This window comes from Cervus canadensis, chromosome 3 (genome assembly GCF_019320065.1).
Source record: "Cervus canadensis isolate Bull #8, Minnesota chromosome 3, ASM1932006v1, whole genome shotgun sequence".
Taxonomy (NCBI): domain Eukaryota; kingdom Metazoa; phylum Chordata; class Mammalia; order Artiodactyla; family Cervidae; genus Cervus; species Cervus canadensis.
The window spans coordinates 7,449,629-7,471,176 of record NC_057388.1 but is presented as its reverse complement, the minus strand read 5'-3'; the positions used below and the strand labels follow the sequence as shown (position 1 = coordinate 7,471,176).

The 21,548-nt window shown below is 38.5% G+C and overlaps 1 protein-coding gene across 1 annotated transcript in view; it reads right to left on the bottom strand.

Annotated features, from left to right (window-relative positions):
• Window positions 1–21,548, bottom strand: part of CDK14 (cyclin dependent kinase 14) — a 660,346-nt gene that overhangs the window by 271,891 nt on the left and 366,907 nt on the right. The window lies entirely within an intron of this gene.

The window sequence follows — 21,548 nt, the reverse complement described above, 5'->3', positions numbered from 1 at the left end:
TATTTATCATCCTGAATAATGTGGGGAATTAGGAAAAAATTATTTGTGGGCAATTATCTTAAAGATCAAAGCAAATGACACATTCAAGCAATCTTTTTAGAGAAACTATATCTAGCAAATCACAAGGACAAATCACTGCTGAAATCGTCATGTAAACTGCTCCCCTGAAAGAATTCTGAACTTTAATTTACAGAGTGTTAAGTTGATATATTTAGTTCTAGTTATCAAATGGATGGCACAGCTGGACTTGGACAGTCGATGGTTAAGAACGCTGGAATGAGCACCACTTAGATATACAACTAGATGGATGATATTTGACAATGAAATGATTGATAACCATCTGCCATGACAACCATCTTAGATGATATATGGAAGACCCAAAGACAAAAACCTTCCCACTATAAATCCTCATTGTCTGATTTTTGGTGAAGTCTGTGGGCTTCTCGGAATATACTCAAGGACCACTTGGCCTGGAATGTGACTGTACAGATCAGACGCTGCATACAATGTGGATGGTGTCCCCTGGAGTGGTTATCATGCTTAGTACCGGGGGGTACTGCTTGAGGGCAGGGACCGGGTCTTTTTCACTCTTGAACCTCTGGACATTCTGTAAGGTTTTGTTAAATGAATGAATGACTAAAGATCATCATGCTGTGTAAGGGAGATCTTTATGGAAAGGGGGCTACTCTGGGGGGATTCTAGAAGCTCTTTTTCCCTCTGTGCCCCCACCAACCAGCTACTATGAACAGAACAACCAAGAATCTTCAGATTTGGGAGGCAGGGGTATAAAATGGCCACAAAACTAAAATAAAATTATGGATTGATATCATTAGGTAGCTAAAATTCTGAAACAGCTTCTAAATTAAACATGCCAGGATTAAATATGACAGACAAAAATGTATATAGTTGATCTAATAAAGGTTTTCAATTTGTTGAGTCTACGTTAGGCTATGAATATATTCTGTCTCCAGAAGCAAACATGGTGAAAGCTAGCTATCCAGGAAGAACCACTGAATTATCAATGAGAGAGAACAGAAACGGTCTGCCAAGCTCTGCAGACAAGGCAATTATGTGAACGTCTCATTCTTAGAATTGTGCTGTCTCACATGGAAATACAGAGAAATATAAAATGCCGTAGCAAAAGATGAACGATCCACATGTGTAGAGGAAAACAGGAAGCTACTCAGATTTGGTCCTCAGTAATGACTAAGTCCCTTAGACTGCATTTGTCCCTTAGACAGACTATACTTAAGACGGATGGTAGTTAAGTTTTGTTTTATATTTTAATGGAATTTAAAGCAGGCTCTTTCTTGGCCACTGATAGTCTAGTTTAGTTAAGTTTGATTTTAATCCTTTTTCAATTATTGTACTATTTCTTTATTTCTCCAGTGATATATTTGATTAATAAGAATCTAAGTACATTACATTTGAAGAGCAAAACTAAAAGAGAAACACAAATATTCAAGTTTATCAATTACATAATATAGTCTAAAACCAAGAAAGCTGCCAGTATATTTAAACTACATTAATTCATACAGCAGAATACCAGTAAATGAAAATGTGATTTCTAACTAAAGTACATGCTAGATAAAGTAGCGCATTAATTCATGAATGTTATGACCACACGAAGTCCCCATTTTCGTCCTTCAATGAACAGTTCTGACACCTAAATCCCTTTTCCAACAATTAAGTTTATACAAGCTTCTAGCTTCTCTCCAATCACATTTCCATTCAATCATATCCTTCTTGTGCATGTAAGTTAACAGCCGACCTTTTTACCCTTATTGGATTAGAAAGTTTGTATCGACTGGAACACTTGCTGAGTTATTCTAGTTGTTTCTGCTTGTTTTAATAGTAAGCTCACGTTGGATTCACACATGCTGTTGATCCAAAGATCATACTTGTTGTAATCACTTCTCTCAATTCATGGAAAATTTTTATCTTTTAAAAAATCATCACTGCACTTTCTATTCCTTTCCATCATTAGCTTGTCAGAAAGTACACGGCTGTCTTTCCGTGTTTGTTTTCCTAACAAAGCTGTCATGACTGCATTCACAGTTAAATGGCAAGGATTACAAATTCCCACCACCACACGAAGATGCTGGCAGCCAAGAGGCTCCTGCCTGCCTTGCGCTGTTTGACTGGCTCCGACTCATCAACACTTGAAACTCAAATCTGCACCCAAGAAAAACCACAATTCTCTACAGGATGAGGACCCGAGCAGTCAACTGTCCATAAGTAAAGCTGTGGATATTAAATTAACAAGAGTAAGACAGTTGGTAAAATGTACACAAACCCTGCCGTCCTGCCCCCCAAAGTGAATGAAGTATCAGTTAAGGAATAACATTTTAAACAAGGATAAAATAGATGCAAGAGATGAGACACAGGAGACGCGGGTTCACATCTTTGGGTCACTAAGAATCCCTGGAGGAGGGCAGGGCAACCCACTCCAGTATTCTTGCCTGGAGAATCCCAAGGAGAGAGGAGCCTGGCAGTTACAGTCCATGGGGTCACAAACAGTTCGACACAATGGAAGTGACTGAGCACACGAAATAGATAAGGAGACACAAGAGGATGAGAGAATTTTTTTCAGCTGTGAACACAGGTGTGGCTATCTAGGTAGACCATAGGCAGTTATAACTCCCCAAGTGACAAGAGTATTCACGTACAGCAATCTACAAAAGGCCCAGGGCCTGGAGACTCAGTTGTAGAAAGTGTGACGTGAATCCACCTCTGGAAATAAGGTGGAGGACTGAAGTGTGTACAGAGCAATCAACCCACATGCCTTTTCTGACCATGTCTCCCCCAGTCCACCAGCAAGACACCCGGTGTTTATCATCTGGAGAAATTAAATCCAAAAAAGGCTCAAATTGAGGCTAAGTGGTGAGAGCAGGGTGAGGCAGAGCTGGAAACGGGGAAATTAAGTAAAAAACATGTTTAATTGATCTGCGTATCTACTGGCACCAACAGAAAAAGCCATAGTCAAATCTCACTTTTGGAGACTTCCCTGGTGGTTAAGTAGTCAAGACTGCACTCCCAGTGTGGGGGGCACAGTCCTTGGTCAGGGGGCTAAGATATCACTTGCCACACAGTGCAGCCAAAATAAATAGATAAATAAAATAAACAGCAAAGCTCATTATCAAGCAATTTCAGAATACCAGGGTTAGACAAAAGAACTTAATACTTTCCAGAGAGAAAGTATAATGAGGCACATAAATGATGGCAAATCTGAATGGAATCAGACTTTTCAGCAGCAAAACTAGAAGTTCTGAAGAAATTAAATAACACATTCAAAATTCTGAGGAGGGGGGGAACTCATTACATTCTCATCCAAAGTATTATCAGTCATGTGTGGGAGCTGAATAAAGACATTCTGAGAAAATCAAGAATTTGAAAACTTGCATCTTTCACATATTCTTTCTTAGGAAACTAAAGGGGGAAGACAAGGAATCCAGGGAACAGAGAATCTAGGATCAGTGAAGGTCAGAAGGAAAATGAATGGAACCCAGGACAGACTCTAATGAATTTACTACTTACAGAGGTGTAAGAGAATGAAGAAGACATATTGACACAGAGAGGCTAGTAATAGCAGGAAGTCATTACCTGCCTTATAATGAAAAGCCATTATTGACCCTAGGATCAAAAAGGTCAGGTGTCATTGAAATCTACCGACAGCTACAGGGGCTTCCCCAGTGGCTCGGCGGGTAAAGAATCCACCTGCAACGCAGGAGACAGAGGAGACATGGGTTCGATTCCTCGGTTAGGAAGATCCCTTGGAGAAGGAAGTGGCAACCCACTCCAGTATTCCTGCCTGGGACACACCATGGTCAGTGGAGCCTGGTGGGCTACAGTCCAGGGGGTCAGAGAGAGTTGGACATGTCTGGGCATGAACATGATTCACAGCGAGAGCCATGGAAGAGGTACTTTGTCACAGAAATTGCAGTTAGCCATTCCCAGAAATATGGTTTAAAGCAGGGAAGAAGTAAGGATGAATACCCAACCCTCTCACATGCCCTTTGCCTGAACTCAGCTGGACACCAGTAGCAAAGGCAGCTTGGAGGCGGTATCCGTTAGTGGTCAGCCGTCTAGGACATAGGTCAGGGCAGAAGGAGGTACAGAGCAGATATGGCAGAAGACAGAAAATAACAAACTAAGGACCTGTAACAACAGCAGAGAGTGTAAACAGAAGTCCTAAAATGAGAGCTATTCAGCTGTACTAAGGCAAAAAATCACACAGACAAGAGAGGAAGGTCTTAAGGCAAAGGGTGGGAAAGGGAGATGTCAAGACAACTAAATGGGACTGACAAATTTGCTGATGCGTTTGACCATCTGGAAAATATTTTTCATGTGTAACTGACACATCTTTTATGCCTATAAATAACAGCAGGGACAAAGACAATGAAACTAAAAAAAATCAGAGACAATTACAAAGTTCAAGAAGAGCAAAACATCGTACAAGAAAGGATACATAATCATGAATACTACATGACTTCACCATGAACAATATTTACATATTAATATTTCAAAATGTGATATAAATTCTATATTGACACAATGAGATGATGGTGGAGTGAGGGAAGGTTGATGGAAGAAAGTTAAATCTCTGTCTACTATACACCTACTTAGTAGACATGTCTAAAAGAGTAAATGAATGGGTAGCAATATAATTATTTAAGACATATGGAGACAGATATTAAAAGAGTTGAAAGTAGTAGTTGCTTCTGAGAAACAGGATCAGAGGGTGAGCAGGAGTGGGGCAAGAGATGGCTGCTCATTGTTATCATGGCAACTATTAGTCACTGGTTATAACTGATGAACCGAGGGCAGGAGGAGAAGGCAACAGAGGATGAGATGGCTGGATGGCATCACCAACTCAATGGACACGAATCTGAGCAAATTCTGGGAGATAGTGAAGGACAGGGAAGCCTGGCAGGCTATAGTCCATGGGGTTGCAAAGAGTTGGACAAGACTGAGCCACGGAACAACAGCAACTAATGTAGATTTAATTATCAAAGTGTTCTGATTTGGAAACTGAAGAGAAGGGTAGTTAAGGAACTTCGTCAACTGTGTTCACACAATTAAGGAGAGGCAGAGTCAGAACCTAATTTGGGCTTTTAATGTGTTTTCTGCTATAACACGGCCTCCTTAAACAGCAAACCACTGCTAGTTGCCAGAAACAGAGAATCAACTTGTAAATGAAAAAAAATGCACCACTTACAAAACATAAAAAGTACTAGTAAGCATTCAGTATTTTCCAAATGTTGAGCACTAACATATATTTACAACTTAAATGCATGGGTGCACACACAGACATACACATACAGAGCATCCTGGGCCAAATTTCTCTCAAGTCTCTAGGCACAGGCAGTATCTTAATCTCACTAAAACCAAACACAGCAGCTTCTAATTCTTTAATATATCCCATAGCACCTGTCCACAGCATACTTTAATAGACATGCAAAATATCCAGCTTGGCTGACACACCATTTTCAACATTTATGGAGTCGTATATTTCTTAAAGAAGTTCCCACTTACCCATCTCTTGCTATTCTCATCAACCAGTGAGGCAACTGAGTGTGCCAAGGGCAAATCTTAGTAACAGGAAAGTTAGTCATTGCAATTGGCTATTTAAGAGTCATCCAGTGACCACGCTAATGTACTGAGTTCTAATATAGTGAGTCCTCTGGTGCGTCTTGCATTTTATAGCGCTGTTTGAGCCTACACTCCTGCTGCCAGAGTAGTGTATATTTTGGAATTTTATGTCAGATCTTCCGTTTTCCCAGTTGTTCTTTCAGTCAGCCTAGTAGTGTGCACTTCCATTCGACTCTTTCCCTTTAGGTATCTCACACATGGCCTTAACACTTAATTTCCATCTGCAATACTGCTTTGTGAACTCGGAAATCAATAAAAACATCTGAGGTAAGCAAAAAAAAAAAAAAAAAAAAGTCATCCAAACACCAGTTGTGGGCAACCAATTACTTGGCCAACTTTGATGCAAATAGGGGAATTTTTATTTGTTTTTAAAATATTTAGTAGTGAAATATACATACAACGTCTCATTTTACATGTTATGATTCAGCTAACCCATTATATAAGTGACCAAATATATTCACTGAAAACACACATAGATTCTCTCTCTCACAGAAACGCACACTGATAAACAACGTGGGATGTAATAACCATAACCACGTAAACTTTTGAGAGGCTAAGAGAACTGGTTCCCATCAGCATTTGAAAACCATCACTAAAGACAGCACTTTGGCAGCCACTCCATACTCACAACAATCTCATATGAGAGATCTGTACTTTTGGAGATTATCTGTCATAAAGCAACGGAACAGAACTTTGCAGCCAGCTTTCCTTGGGTGTGAAGCAAGCACTCATGTGCACTGTCTCTTCTGACCACTAGTATTTAGCAAATTACTGCTCCAGCGCCATGAGTAAGATGACCACAAGTCACAATTGCTGATGCTGCTGCTAAGTCGCTTCAGTCGTGTCCGACTCTGTGCGACCCCACAGACGGCAGCCCACCAGGCTCCCCCGTCCCTGGGATTCCCCAGGCAAGAACACTGGGGTGGATTGCCATTTCCTTCTCCAATGCATGAAAGTGAGAAGTGAAAGTGAGGTTGCTCAGCTGTGCCGACTCCTTGCGACCCCATGGACCACAGCCTACGAGGCTCCTCCATCCATGGGACTGTCCAGACAAGAGTACTGGAGTGGGGTGCCATTGCCTTCTCCAAAGTCACAATTAAATCCCTGTTTTTTGTTTTTTGTTTTTTTTTTAGGCAACGTGCTGGACCTCAGTTTCGATGAGGAGACGGTAGTGAGTTCTCACTCATTAAATCCCTGTTTTATATACGCTGTCCTAGCAGAATTATTATTAACTCTGAAAGGTATCCTGGTATGGACAATATACGCTATGGTCATCCTACTTCTCAAGAATTTCAATAGTAAAAGTGGCTCAGAAACCATGGTTGCCACCAGCAGTTCAGCCTTCTCCTCCCTCCCGTCCCCAACACCCTCCTGACTACCTCTGTCTTCTGTTTCTGTGGCATTGCCCTGTCCATGGCAAGACCAGTAAGTCATTTGGATCATGTATTATTTAAGCAGCTCTCAAGAGCTCTCAAAGAGATGTTACTTTGCACAGTGACTAATTTGAATCCTCCTTGGTCTTATGATCTGATTAATTAGAAAATGTGTAAATAATGTGGACAGTTAGATGACTTTATGTAGCCCATGAAAAATTCTCATTTTTACCAGCATTCTTTTTCAAATGGATACATTCATTTTAGCAGAAGTGGTAAATGAGTATTGGTTAGGAGTTGGGAAAATACTTGCAAGTATAGATATTGGCCCCACGAGACTGTATACAATCCAATGAGTCAAGTCTTGAGTTTATTTCAAAAAACCTCCATTCTGAATAAAATTGAGAGCCAAGCCATCCACTTGGTTTGAAGCATGCAAAGGACCCAACATGACTCAGAGCATAACCTAACTTCTCAAAGAGGTATTTTACTGACTTGTGTTTTGGAATCACTTTGTTAGTAAAATGAAAAAAACAGTTGCTTATAAATCATCTTAGGAGACTATGTAATATGTTTCAGGGAGAAAAGGTTTTGGAGTGGGTTAGCTCTGAGTTGAATGCTGACTCTATTTACTAAATATATGACTTTTATTATTCTATTCAGTCTCTCTGGGTTTTACTTTCTTTCACTTTATCATGGAACAGTAGGTAAGTAATTAAAATGTATAAGAGGTATAGAAGATCTTATTTACAAAGCAGAGACAGAAAGGCAGAGAGCACAAACATAAAGATACAATGGGGAGGCGGGGCAGGGGATGAATTGGGAGATTGGGATTGACATATATACACTATTGATACTATGTATAAAATAGGTAACTAATGAAACCTGCTGGACAGCCGCAGGGAACTCTACTGGAGGCTCTGTGGGGACCTAAGTGGGAAGGAAATCCCAAAAAGAGGATATACATACACATGTAGCTTATTCACTTTGCCATACAGTAGAAACCAACACAACATTGTCAAGCAACCATACTCTAGTAAATGTTTATAAAAAAAAGAGTATTAGGACAAAATAAACACTGCAGATTTTTTTTTAATGTATAAAGGAGCTTAGAATACTATTTGGGTCCAAGAAAAGTATCTCTTATTATTATCTTTGTTATTACTAATGCTAAGACTCTATTATTATTATTACTACTACTTGCCAATTACTCAAGATATTACCTCACATGGAACACATTTCTTTTCTGGGTGGGCACTACAGGAAGATTCATTTATGATTCTTTCTCTTAAAACACTGGTCAGCAAACCTGAGTCCTTAGGAAACTTTATTACATAAATATCCTTTGTTCAGGAGAGATTCTTAAGGATGAGGGCAGAACTCTATATTGCCAATATGTATGGTAATTAGGCTTCTTTAATAAAATGCAATGCTAAATGGCCTTATAATACTCAATAAATAGGCAATTTCTTCTCTGATATATGCAAAATCAATTTTGATGCAGACATTTTTCTATATATCAAGATCAGTACGGAAATTTTTTTTCTAACCACCCAGCTGCTACAATGTTAAATAAATTGATTTTAATCCTAAATCAGAGATGTAATAGAGAAAGGGTGATTTAATATGCAATCTCATTACATTTGACAGGCTTATTTATAAACGACTCGCCCCACATTTTGACAAGCATAGTTAATATGTTAATTAGCTTTGAAAAAGATGATGAAAAGGAGAGACTGACATGCTACTGGGGAGCATGGAATTGACACAAGGTGGTACCACTATATACTGTGGCCTCTCCCAAAAGCAACATGATCTTGATGAGATATTTATTAGCTACAGATAATTTTGCCACCCTATGTTAAAAATTAATCCCTTAAAACAATCCCAAGTGACCTATTGCTTTAGAAAACAAATGCCACTCTAAACATATTTATGAGCTTCTATAAAGCAATATAAAGCTTATTTAGAGCAATGACCTCGACAGCTAGAGCAGAACTCCTTGACAAGGGAGGGACTACACAGATAAGCTCACTGGCACATCTATACTTCTCTTAATGTGGTTTTCAGTACTTGGTAAGCCTTTTTGGTTTAGAAGCTTAAAGATGATTTCCTATGCCTGGACTTAAACAAAGAATTATAAAATCCAAGAATTAAGGGAAGTCCAGACAAAGTCCAATTTGATTCCTCTGTTTAAATCCTCCTTCATGGAGGCAGTCAAGGAAACAAAAACTACCTTTCCTGATGAGTTCTCAAACTGCCCAGTATATCTATACATCACCCACATGCTGGAGACCTAGAGTGGTAAATCCAACGGGAGAGCTCTGATTTCCATCACTCGCTGCCAATGTCAATGCATAAGTGTCTTCATTAATATTTTTATTGCCTGAAGCTATTTAAACAGAACACTGGAAACTGTAACACTGTGTAGGGATCGTTAGTTTTTAGTCACTACCCTGCTGCCCCAGGATGGTAAATGAACTGTAAAACAGGCCTGAATCCACTGCCACCTGCCTCCCCACTGTTGTCAGTGGGTTAATATTTCCACTGCTCTGTGGTGCAGCTGAGCCAAGATTCAGCTACAGTCCCATTTCTAGATCTTTCAACACCCAGCATCAAGGTCACCAATGATGCAAAAGTCAGCGCCCTCTGAACGTTTCTCTGACTGGAAAAATACATACATTCTACCTGGAAAACAACAAAACGGCTGTTAGAAAACGGCTTGGAATGAAATCAGATTCAGAGTGAGAGGCATAGTACAGACACAACTCAGAAATGAACAGCCAATAAGTGTGGGAAAGTGCTCCAACATAACACATTTATTTTTTGTTTTTTTTGGCAAAGAATAATCTTGGCATGCAGACAAAAGGGCATTGGGGTCTACTATTCCATATCAGTTTTCCTCCCTTCCACTTAAATTACAATCTTCTTCTTAGGCTTCATTATGTCTCTGTTTAAAGCAAATTGGCAGAAAGCAACCAAACCTTCTTCCTTAAAAGGATGGATAACAACAGGCATACACATGTGAAAGAAAGGCTGGGGTTGGGGGCATTGGAAAGACACAGCCTGGACATCAAACACTACACCAGAAACAGACATATTAGCAAGTCATAATCCATGTAGTTCTTTGCTCTTTACAGAGCACTTTCAAAGCTTTGGGAAAAATTAGCCACTAGTGTGGAAAAAAATAGCTTCTCCCCATTCTAAGGGTAGAGCCTGAAGTGCCCTGCCAAGCAACTAAGACAAGACTGGCTCCAAGTCACAAATGTTTCCAAACTATGTTCTGTTAGCAGAGTCCTTGACTGACCTCACTGAAAGGCAATCTAGAATTTCTATTCTCAAAAAATGGAGAAAAACACTCCCTAACTCAAGAATATTAAGTAATGATTATGTGCATAGCCAACTTGCAACTTTAAAGGCAGGAAGGAGGAAGGGAATGAGACAGTAACTGATATTCAGATGGATGCATTCATTGACCTTTACTTCCAATCTTTTCCTTCATTAAAGCTAATGACCAAAATAGCTGTTTTGTTCAAGCCCCTGCTTAGCTTTGGGGGAAAAACAAACAAACAAACATCTAATTGTGTAAACAATTGTCAAAAAAACACAAAAAAAAGCCAGGAAGTTTGATGTAAAAAATGGATTAGCTCGGCTCCTTAATGATAGACGGTCATCTTTATTCTCAGTGTTTTAGAGTTTGCATTTACAATGGTATTAGATTTATTATAAGGCATTACAAAATCTATGGCAATAGATCTTAGGCTGTTTGGTGACCCAGATTCTTTTATAGCTCTATTGAAAGCTAGAGATCTACATCTCATAAAAATAAATATACCCATGTGTACACAAAATGTTGCATAGATTTTCAGTGGCTTCACAGACCCCCAAATCCCATGTCTAAGGGAGTTGCTGGAATCTAAATTAAGTAAACCTATACTGTTTGCCTTACATCACAAGAAACTTCATTGTTTTCTCCCCATAAAGTGTTTGGATCAGAAACATCAGGGAAGACAGCCAGGCCATATCACAGCCTAATTAACTAAAAGCTGAGATTGCCAAGGGTAGAGCGGTGAAGTAACTACATGGCAACAAGATAAATGGCACATGCTGCAGCTTTATTGAGGTCATAAACATTATGTGAACATGCAGCTGAATTCTCTATGTGGGGCATCATCATTCATGGAAGAGGATTCCTGCTATTAAAACACTATGTGCTATATGAACTGTTTTACTTTAAACACAACTATGAGTCTAGAAAAGGAATTTTTCTATTAATAAATAACATTTTTAACATTCACTATTAAGCCTTCCCTGGTAGCTAAAAAGAAGATTATTTCCTTATTTGAACTAGATCATACTAGACTGGAAACTCATTAAAGTTCATCATTAATAATAATCATACATTAAATCTCACTGGTCTTTGGGCCTCCTCTAACAGATTTTTAAGTTATGCTAAACCATTGTGCAGAACTGTGACTCTACTGGAATTAAACTTACTCTGACGTTTTTAAAAAAGTGATTGTTCTATTTCATCTTGAATAATTGGCACCAGCAGTTTTCACGGTTATACTATACCAAATTTAGTACCTTATAGTTATAGCAAAATGTTCAGACCATTTATCTGAATATTGCTGTGAATTTAAACATGCTTCTACTACTTCCAACTCATACTGCTGTTTGGAGATATATACTCCCTTGTTATAAAACAAAGTCACAAATTAAGACCGTAAGGGAGAAAATCACTGAACTGACAGCTAGAAAAATGTCTCTGCCCTTGTCCATCAAGAACCATTACCAGACACCATCTGTAAGAGAGCCCCTGATTAGGGAACATTCCCAATTATGTTTTCAGAAACTCCAGCGGTACTGCCACACACAGGCAAACGCTCCAGTACCATTAATCTTCATTCAGCCTGTTAGGATGTTTGTCTAGGCTTGACCCAGACCAAGCACTACGGATAAATTAGCCAGAGCAAAGCTCCATTTCTCACCACATGTCAAGGCAGGTGGAATATTCTGTCGAGCCCAAGAGGACATCTGGAGGTCTGTACCACAGGGTAACCACTTCATTGGAGTATGTGTGGCTAGGGACGGATTTTGCTCTTGCAAGACCTGTGGGTTACAGGGAACATAAAGAAGTTTAATAGACATTAATGGTCAAAGTAATTTAAATTTGGATGTTCACAGTTTTAAAAGGTCAAACGTGATACTATAATACAGAGTCACGAATGCAATGTCAAAGTTACACAAAAGGTTGGGGAAAGCATATTTTGGTCTACCTGTTTCAAATACATTCTAATAACCAATAAATCCTTTATATTTCCTAATAAAGCACTAAGAACCTAAAAAAAAATCCCAAAAGAGTAAACAAATGATTCATAAACTATTAGATATTATACAGAAGCTTAGAAATCTCCTGGCTTTCCAAAGATGGTTTCATGGTACTTTGCTTCTGACAGTTAAAAATAAGTATTATAAGAAAAAGTTCCAAGACTGAGTAACTCTGAGAAAAGATGGTTTAAAAAGTAAAACAGGTCTGTATACTGTGAGACTTCTCAGTGCCCTTAATTTTTTCTAACATGTATTATGAATCCGAAAGAAGAGAATATGACTCTTTTCTCAAAAGTTTTTTCCAAAATTTCTTTTGGTTTCAGTGTTCTATCAAACACTAAGAAATGCTTATTCAGGAGTGTCATTTGAAACACATAAATAAATAATTATAAAGGAATAGTTACTAAATCTGGTACACAGAGATGAGATATCATGTAATAAAATGAAAGTTTTCTAAGAAATTGGGAAAGTGGTCAAAATAATATATCAAGTGATAAATTATGCAGTTTGACCTCATAGTCATAAATACTTAGGCACTGGAAAAAGACTGTTAAAAAATATATTTCAATATCTTCAATGGTTAATTCTAAATATAGAAATATTTAGTTTTTAAAATTTAATACATTTTCTGAATTTTTCCCAAGTTTTATACAATGAAGATATAATTCCTTTAAAAATCACAAATTACAGATATTATTTTTAGGAAAAAAAAAAACTGTATGATAGCTCTCTATCTGTGTATGTTCTTTAGTGATGAGAGTAAAGTTTTATCTGTCACTGTGATGCTCTAAGCAAATAAACATTTTTAAAGTGAACCTACCATAATATATTCATTTTAATGTTTTGATTATTTAAGTTTTTATGTAATACTTAGGGACATTACCTTTTTTGTTTATTAAACACTTTTCAATGGCATTTCCTTTATTGTATTATATGTAAATATTAAAATTAACAGGGTAGCTGGTAAGATGAAGAATTTCTAATTAGTTCAATTTGGTTACAATAATTCAATTTTCCCTACCATACAGTTTTTATAACAACACAGTGGCATATTATAAATTGACTAGTGTTGTAAGCGTCCCATATTAAAGGGTACAGATCTGACACACTCAAACATACATACACATATATGGTCTCTAACTTTCCTGCACATGAATGGAACGACTACCTCTGAAAATAGACTTCCATAATAACCTCCTCTCCTTTTTTCTGCAAGGTGTTATCCTACCTCAAAGCAGGCAAAACTGAACAACAGACAAAACAATCAGGTCGTTAAAGTGTTTCCAGGGTTTCATAATACCATCAAAGGGTTTCCTTCCTCAAATGAGCATGCTTCTATACAGACCAAGGAGCCAAGCCTAAGTCCCAAAATCAGTTCTGACTTGCTCCATATGCTGTTGTCAAGGCAAATGGGATGCCAAAAATATTCAGGCTGGGTTTTCTTGGTTTTGCCAAGGCCCTGTTGACAGAAAGCTAGGCCAGAGGGATAGGAGCATTTAAAAATCAGAGATTTTCTTTGACAGTTCAGACCACACTGGTTATAGAAAACTGTGATATTCCCAGTTTTAAAGAGAGAACCAGACCTCAAAATAAGCTAGTAGTATAAATCTAAATAATGATGTATGACTCCAAGTCAATTATGCTCACTCTGGATATAAGTTTGTAAAACTTATTAAATAGTTCTGAAAAAACAGAAACATAAAAAGCTCTTTGTCTACATGTACTTTTCTCCATCTCAAGTTTAGGTCAACTGTGTGATTGCTTAGTCACTTAGTCATATCTGACTCTTTGTGACCCCACGGACTGTAGCCCGCCAGGCTCCTCTGTCCATGGGATTCTCCAGGCAAGAATACTGGAGTCGGTTGCCATGCCCTCCTCCAGGGGATCTTCCCAACCCAAAGATCAAACCCATGTCTCCTGCATTGGCAGGCAGATTCTTTATCTTCTGAGCCACCAGGGAAGCCCCAAGTTTAGGTCAAGGACTGCCCAAACTCCATTCACATGGGTCATATAACTTCCCAAATCATCAGGGAAAGTCAGTTTTCCATATTCTAACTCTTCAATGCGTTAAGACAGTTTCTCAAAATGGTTCGCCTATAAATGTGTTATATTGAATAATGTTATGATATTTTTAAGATACACTCTCCTGCATCACTTGAGAAAAACTCACATCTCACTATATCATAGAGTCAATTAAAACATATTCTTGGAGCAAATGTCTTGTATATTGTTAAACCAAAGTTTTTCACCCTAAAAATATTTCTGTTCAGTTAAAGAGATAAATAAATCCCCGAACTTTTCAGAGAGGGAGCAAATTATTAAATCAATGATTCAAAAGAAAAAAAAAAGCACAGAAATACACAACCACATTTTGAATGTGGTTGTGTATCTTGAAGCAGAAATACACAACCACATTTTTAAATAAATATTTTTAGTAAAGATACTCCTATGTATTTATATAGTTCATGCATCAAAACAGGCTTACTCATGCAAAATTTATTAAACTGTATCCTCCAGCTGAAGGAAATCTGTAGGATAGGATTAATTAGCACAGCATGTGTGAAAGCTTGCTTTCTCTGTTCCTTGTCAGTTGCTATGGTTACCCTACAGGAGGAGAGCTACATTACCTTCTAAAAAGGATGAAGTTCAGGGGTTACTATCAAAACTTCTTATATTAATGTTTAGTCTGAATTAAAAGTCAAAAAAGCAAAGTGAAATGCTAACTAGATGAGTATAGGTTATTTACACGCTGCTGCTTTGGCTGAGCGTGTGTATATGAAAGGGGGCATGTTCCTTTGGGCACCTAAATTGGCTTGCATAACCATTTAAAAGTATCCAACGAAAAGAGGTTACCACGTCTAACTAAGGAAAGATCCCTAAAGAGCAGAGTTAAAAATCTTAATATTCAAGTCCTGTTGCCAATTATTCAAATTTGGGCAACCTTAATTTGAGTTAGCATAGCAGAATCTTAGATTTCCAGAAGAGTTAAGAAGCTTTATAGGTAAGTTCTTTCCCAAGGAAAGAATTCCTCTTCATATCTCTGTAAGACGGTCTAATTTCTGCTGCCATTCTGAGTATGGTTCTACCCTCTGGCAGGGACACAAAGTAAGTCACGTGACAGTTCTTCCAACATTTGCCTTAAGCGGACTAATCCTTTGGCGTCAACCAGTGGAGGTTCTTCAGACCTTATCTTAAAAGTCCTCTCAGCTGCAATGGATACAGTTGACTACGCCCACTCTTTTATTTTGTTATCTCACTTTATTATTATATGTAACATAAGATGAAATGTATAATAATATGCAAATACAATTATGTGATATGTAATATAATGCAATAATAGTCTAGAAGATGTCTCAGCGGGTAAAGAATCTGCCTGCAATGCAGAAGACAGGAGACATGGATTTGATCCCTGGGTCAGGAAGATCCCCTGGAGGAGGAAACGGCAACCTGCTCTAGTATTCTTGCCTGGAGAATCCCATGGACAGAGGAGCCTGGTGGGCTACAGTCTATGGAGATGCAAAGAGTCAGACAAGACTGAGCGACTAAGCATGCAAACATGAAATATAATACAATACATATCTGCCACATGGCAGGTTATTATTTTTTTTAACTTTTTATTTTGTATTGGGGTATATAGCTGATTGGACTTCCCAGATGGTGCTAGTGGTAAAGAACCCACCTGCCAATGCAGGTGTAAGAGAATGTTAAGAGAAGTGGGTTCAATCCCTGGGTAGGGAAGATCCCCTGGAGGAGGGCATGGCAACCCACCCCAGTTTTCTTGCCTGGAGAATCCCTTGGACAGAGGAGCCTGGCAGGCTACAGTCCACAGGGTCGAAAAGAGTTGGACATGACTGAAGGGACTTAGCACCAACGCATGCATGCACACAGCTGATTAACAATGTTGTAACAGTTTCAGGAGGACAGCAAAGGGACTCAGCCATGTATATACATGTATCAATTCTCCCCCAAACTTCCCTCCTAATCTTTTACATTTATTCCCGGGACGTGACGTCTCAGTTATGGGGGAGATAATAGGAGTGATTTGGCCAGCTTCTGGAACTTCCTCTATCTGCTCCACAACTGATGGACTTGTCTACATTATTTAAACCAATGCTTTCTAAATGCGTACACTCTGTGGATAACTGTGGCTAATGCCAAGTTTTAACTGTCATCCTTAGGAGATTTCTCTTAAGATTTTATCTCCAGCTCACACTTCTCTGTGGGCTTCAGATATGGGTTTACCCAATTCCACAACAGTATCACTCAGTCATGTCCAACTCTTTGCAGTTCCATGGACTATAGCCTGCCAGGCTCCTCTGTCCACGGAATTCTTCAGGCAAGAATACTGGAGTCGGTTGCCATTTCCTTCTCCAAGTACAGGCATGGGGATGTACTACAGGCACTAAACTGGACACCAACCACAAGTCTCTACAGCAAACTGTATCATTAATACAGGCAATGTGCTATGAACCCACGGTCAAATGGCAATTTACTAGTAAACACTTTTAAGAACCCCAAACAGTAAGTTCTTTCATTAATAGCTGCACACTCATGTCCAATAGATTTCTATTCCATGCACATCTAATTATTCTTTCAAATCCTGATGCATCCTTTTTACAGGTGGTAACCCTGCTTGGAGACTTAAGTTCTCCCTCTGACTCCATGGAGAAAGTGGCTAAACCAAGAACTGGGCTTCAAGAATGCTCACTTCCATGTTTTTGCTTTGAGTAAGGATTTGTGAAAGAACTGGCAACATTGACTTGTTTCTTTGAAACTAAGTGGAATGATGGCAAAAGCTAGATGGACTTGTGAAAGCCAACTAAAATACAATATAAAGGAATATCTTTCACCACTTCAGTCTTTCCAGAGGACGTGCCACCGTTCAGGGCTTCTTGGTGGTTTTGCGTTCATATTAGGTCAATTCCCACAGGGCTCTCTCACCATACCTCATTCCCCAAACTGAACGATCAGAAAAAGAATGTTCTGCTCTTAATCACAACGTGATATTTCTAAGAGACAGGCTCCTTTCTTCAATACTTGATTCGAAACAGACATGACATACTTGGGTTAACATTTTACCATCAAGCTGTCAGGCTGAAAAGGAAAAGACTTTCTCTATTCTGTCAGCTAATCCATGGAGTAAGGGCAGAAGAAGATTTTTATATTTCTTTCCCTTTGCACAGTCCTGGGGCCTGGCCAGGAACTTTTTTCTAACTTTGGTTGCGCTGGGTCTTTGCTGCTGCGTGTGGACTTTCCCTAGCTGCAGTGCGGGGGTTTCTCACTGCTGTAGCTTCTCCTGTTACAGATCAAGGACTCTAGGCATTCGGGCTTCAGTACTGTGGTGCATGGGCTTAGTTGTTCTGTGGCATGTGGGATCTCCCCGGACCTGGGGTTGAACCCATGCCCCCTGCATTGGCAGGCAGATTCTTAAGCACTGGGCCACCATGGAAGTCCAGGAATTTCTTTTTATTTTTATTTATTTTTTTTTTATTTTTTTTTAGGAATTTCTTTTTAAATAGGCATTTTTAATGGCATTCTCTCCCTCTCAGAGGATTTACATTAAGTATCTGATGATGGGTTAAATTAATTTGTAAAGCTCATTATTGCCACTCTTAGAGTGTATCAATAAACAACTATCAAGCAAAGCAAAAGAGAAAAGTACTTTCTTCTAGGGATGTTCAGAGTTTTGGCTTTGACCTTTGGTCTCTGCCCTTGATTGCTTTTCCTGGAGGATCTGGTTTACGCCTATGTGTTGAGTTACTACCTATCTGCTGAAGATCCCAAATATGCATCTCTCCTATCAATCTTCCCCCAAAACTTAAGATTTCTATATAAAAATAACAATTTAGATCCTCCATATGTATGTTTATTTTTATTGTTCCCAATCCCTCAACCAGTACTATCACCTCCAGTGTTCTATAACTGACCACAAATGTCACTATCCATCCATTCACCAAAGCTGGCAGTCTTCTTTCATGATAGGCTCCTTTCACTTACAAAATTACAAAATTCAATGGAAGATCCCCCTTGTGGCACAGTGGGCAAGGGGACACAGGTTCGATTCCCGGTCCAGGAAGATCCCACATGCCGTGGAGCAATGAAGCAACTGAAGACAAATACTGAGCCTGGATGCTGGAGCTCCCAAGACGCAACCACCAAGCCCACAAGCTGAAACCCCTGCGCCTGAGTGCCCCAAGGCCTGACCCACACACCCCCGAGCCTGTGCCCCGCAGCAAGGGGGCCGGCACAGTGAGAAGTCTGTGCACAGCAACCCCGCGTGCCAAGGCTAGAGAGAGCCTGTGCAAAGCAGCGAAGACCCAGAGCAGTCAAAAATAAACAAACAAATAAAAGCTTCTAAAAATTCCATGGATTTTACATCATAATCTCTCTCTTTTCTTCCTTCTCCTCAGATTATCATCATCTCTTGCAGGAATGTAATAGCAGCCTCAGGTTCATCAATGGCAAACAGTTACCAATTTTGAAATATATCCTGGACAATAAATGGTCTACATGCATTGAGATTAATTTTATTGAAAATTAAAACTTACTTGTAACAATCTTCAATGTGAATAATAAAAGACTTACATGCCCAATCGCCCCCTATAAGCACCCTCCAGTTCTCTAGCCTCATATCTGCCATAACAGGAGGCAGGAAATGGGAGCATTTTGGGGACAGGCTTATTTTTTTTAATACCTTTAGTATCACATGTTGTTTCTTAAGGTAGAAAAAAGTTTTGAGATAACAATTATAATCTCCTTTTCTTTCCTTTAAATGAAACATCTTTGTTTTTGTTTCTGTCCAGACTTCTACCTTAACAGAAGGTACTCTTCACAGGATACCAAAATCCCTTTAAAATGTTATGACTGGCATTTGTCAGAGCCTTTCAACTGAGTAAGAGTAATCCCTGAAAACAAACTCTAATTAAAATGAAATTAAGCCCACAAGACATTAACACATTTGCCCAGGTTGGATGCATGAGACAAGTGCTCGGTGCACTGGGAAGACTCAGAGGGATCAGGTAGAGAGGGAGGTGGGAGAGGGGATCGGGATGGGGAATACACGTTAAAAAAAAAAAAAGATATTAACACATTTTAAGGCAATATTTTATTTTGCTATTATTTAATTATCTTTGAATTCTTTACGTTAATAAGTTATGCCTAGCTTCTGTCTATCCACAAGGGCACATTTTTTTTATCTTTCATTTGAAATAACAGGAAGGATCGTAATATTTTAAAAAGGACATTCTAAGTAAGAAAGGAGCATTTCAAATACTGAAATTTTATGTACATGAAGATTTTATTTTCTATTTTGCATAGAAGATAAAAAACAATACATTCCTCTGGGAATACTGCTTTACATGAAACTAATAGTGGTGGAGGTAAGACCAATTAGTCAGAGTTTTCGACTCCCATGTAGCAAACATGCTTTTGCTACCAGAGTAGTACTCTGCATTTTGGAAGACTTGCGATAAGAAAAAACTAAAGACCTGATAGTGGTTCTGACACTAGCCAGCTAGTTGTGTGCCCTTAAGTCACTTAAGCTCTCTCGCTTTATGTTATGTATAAAATAAAGGGGCCGAAATCAGAGTCAGCCGGCTGTAGTCTACAAGCAGGTTACCTGTCTATGTAAACAAATTTTGCTAGAACACAATTATAGCTGTTCCTTCACATACTGTCTATGGCTTTTTTGCACTCAACAGCAAAACTGAGTTATATAACCTATAAGGGCTTCCCAGGTGGTGCTAGCGGTAAAGAACCCATCTACCAATGCAGGAGACATAAGAGAGGTGGGTTTGATCCCTGGGTGGGGAGGATCACTTGCAGAAGTGCATGGCAACCCACTCCCGTATTCTTGCCTGGAGAATCTCATGGACAGAGGAGCCTGGTGGGCTACAGTTCACGGGGACACAGAGAGTCAGACACGACTTGAGCGACTTAGCACACAGCATAACCTGTAAAGTTACAAAATCTAGTAATCTGGTCCTTTGAGAAAAAGTTTGCTGACCTATAGGTCAGGCTAAGGAAAACCTTTAAAGTCCATACAGGTACTGAAACTCAGGGATTCTAAGAAAATATGACTAAGAATTTTGTTCACTAAGTGTATGAAGATCATATATGCTCAAGTTCTTAAAAAGCTCTTTTAAGTCAATAATTCCACCTCACTGATCCCACATCACATCTGCATTAGCAGAAAATGCAAAACCATTTTCAAGAGAGTATATGTGAATATATCATCATTTTCACAGTTCATTGATTTACATTTCAGTTTCTAGTTTCTGCTTCTCAGTTAATGAAACTCTCAGTTATTATTCCAAGGTTAGATGACAACACAATATAGAAAATGAATTTTATAACTTTGACTAAACTGGCAATTTTGATAAATTTCCATATCCATGCTGATTTGTTTCCAGTTTTCAAAAATTAAAGGCAAAACATACTAAATTTATCATAAGAATCTAAGTATTAATTCAAGCTGTAATACTCAGAACTTTCAGACCATTTGTTTATAAATATATTTATATAACAAAAATATTATGAGTGCACTTATATGTTTTAAAGAGATTATTTATTGAATAATTATAACTATAATTAAATTTTATATATAAGAAGATTTTATTTTCTATTTTGCATAGAAGATAAAAACAATATATTCCTATATTGTTGGAATAATTACAGTGCTATGCCAAATGCATGCTTTGTGCTTAATATTAAAGAAGCCAATGTATAAAGATGAAATTATCATATATACATAATATTCAAAATAACCTATGTTCATTAATTTTTTTAACTTTGAAGAAAGATAATAAATGAGAGTGAGTGTTCCTTTTGGAGATTTATGCAAAAGTTATTTCCATTTCCTTCCTAAACCACCTAGAATTTTGTTAAAATAGGGGAAGGACAATATTCTAGTCTTGTTATAGATAATATAAACATACAAAGATCAGAAACACACAAAGATGGATATACTACTGCTTATAATACAGAGGCAAACCTGATGAGAAATTCTTGAGCAGTTACAATCTGCTGGGTATTCTAAGAGTTTTGAATGTGTGATATCATTTAATCATTAAAATAACCTAGAAAGTAATGTAATTGTGCGCGAAGTCACTATGTCCAACTCTGCGACCCCACAGACTGTAGCCCATCAGGCTCCTCCATCCATGGGATTCTGCAGGGAAGGATCCTGGAGCG